Here is a 2,233-nt window from a genome sequence, read left to right as displayed (position 1 = left end):
CTGACACCCAGGAAAAAACTAATCTCCTCAATGATCACTTTGCGTCAGTTTTTCACCAGCCTAAAGGGATCACCCTGCCAGGACACAGGATTATGAGGGTATGGGTGACCATACACCTACATTTGGTGAAGAGCTTGTGAAGGAACACCTTGAAAGGCTGGACACCCATAAGTCAGCAGGCCCTGATGAAATGCACCAAAGAGTGCTAAAAGAGTTGGCTGACATCTTAGCTCAGCCATTGGTATGGCTATTTGAGAACTTGTGGCACTCAGGAGAGGTTCCCAAAAACTGGAAGAGGGCCAATGTGGTTCTTATCTTCAAGAAAGTAAGGAAGGAAGATCCAGGGAACTACAGGCCAATCAGTTTTACCTCAATCCCTGGAAAAATCTTGGAGAAAATTATCAAAGAATTCATCAATAACAGACTGACAGAAGACACCATTCTGAGAGATGCCCAACACGGCTTTGTTACAGGTAGGTCATGCCTGACCAACCTCGTCTCCTTCTATGACCAGGTGGCACATCACCTGGACAGGGGAGTAGAGGCTTATGTCATTTACTTGGATTTCAAAAAAGCCTTTGACTTAATCTCCCATGATGTCCTTAGGGCAAAATTGGGGAACTGCAGCCTTGACAACCTCATGGTTCAATGGCTGGGGAACTGGCTCTGTGGCTGGACTCAAAGAGTGATAGTCAATGGAACCAAGTCAACATGGCACATGGTGACCAATGGCATCCCTCAGCGTTCAGTATTTGGACCAGTGGAGGATAGGCTGAGGATTCAGGCCAACTTCGAGAGGCTCACAAGGTGAGTGGATATAAACCTGATGACCTTCAATATAGAGAAATGCAAGGTGTTTCTCCTTGGGAGGAAGAACCCACACCATACCTATAGGCTCAACAGTGATTAACTCACTAGCACTATATCTAAAAGAGACTTGGAGGTCACGACTGACCACAAGATAAATATGAGCCACCAATGCAATGCTGGAGCTGGCAAAACAAATTAAACCCTGGCTTGTCTTTACTAATGCATCTCAAACGAGACCCAAGATGTCATTCTCCTGCTTTACTTGGCCTTGGTGAGCCCGCAGCTGGAGTACTGAATCCAATTCTGGGCTCCACACTTTAAAAAGGACGTGGAGAAGCTCGAGAGAGTCCAGACGAGAGCCACACACATGATTAGAGGTCAAGAGAGCAGGCCTTATGAGCAGAGACTGAGAGGCACGGGACTCTTCAGCTTGAAAAGCATAGGCTCTGGGGGGACTTGGTGGCAGTTTATAAGTATATCAGGGGTGTAATTCAAGATCTGGGAGAACGTCTGTTTACCAGGGCATTGGAAGACAAGGTCCAACGGCCACAAACTGCTAGAAGATCATTTTAGACTGGACATAAGGAAAAAGTTCTTTACCATCTAACCTCAGCTGACTTCCTGCCCTTTGGGCAGAGGGCTGGATCCAGTGATCTCAAGAGGTCCCATCCAGTTCTAATGTCTATGAAATGTATGAAAGGTGCTTCAAAAGAGCATCCAGGACAAACAATTCTGAGACATATGAGCCACAAAAGCTGCTTACCTTATCAGGGTGGAGATACCCCTTTGAAGTAAGAAAAATAAAAAGGGTGCCACAGTTATAGTGATGCCTACATATGTGAACTTTGTAGTCCTACAGGCAGAGGATGACAGAAGCATGATTTCGAGCAAGTCTTCTGGTTGCTGGATCTCATCAGTCCAGGTGCTGTGCTAGCAATGAGAAAGGAAGTATCATTTTCTGCTCCTGACAGCTCCCCCTTAAATGTGCCTCTTATATGTGGTGCCCTATGTCGCTGCCTATCTCTAGGCAGCCTCTGTTTCCATGGATGCTTTTAAAGATTTTAAATCCTTCTTTTCACCTGGAAATGTAAATTTGGAAACTCTATCAGAAGGATTGCCTAGTAAGTATTTTTAATCAAAAACTAAATTTTAGGGGATGCATTTATATCAAGCTTCCCTTAATGCAACCACAAAATTTGCAAGCACTTCAGTTTTGCACATATAAAACCTGCATTTGTGTGCATAAAACAGGTAATTATGCGAATGCTAACCTGCCCAGTCATCTGTTTTGTGTGTACAAATGCAGGCTTTCCGTGTGCATAATGGCTGAGCTAGCAAATTTGGATCTAAAGGTATAGCTGCACCCACATTTATTTGTGTAGATTAATACATGAAAGGGAAAACACAAAAAGTGGGCTCCAAG

The sequence above is a fragment of the Alligator sinensis genome, unplaced genomic scaffold, assembly GCF_000455745.1.
Source record: "Alligator sinensis unplaced genomic scaffold, ASM45574v1 scaffold738_1, whole genome shotgun sequence".
Taxonomy (NCBI): Eukaryota; Metazoa; Chordata; order Crocodylia; family Alligatoridae; genus Alligator; species Alligator sinensis.
The sequence above is the reverse complement of the archived record's forward strand: the minus strand, read 5'-3'. Positions refer to the sequence as shown.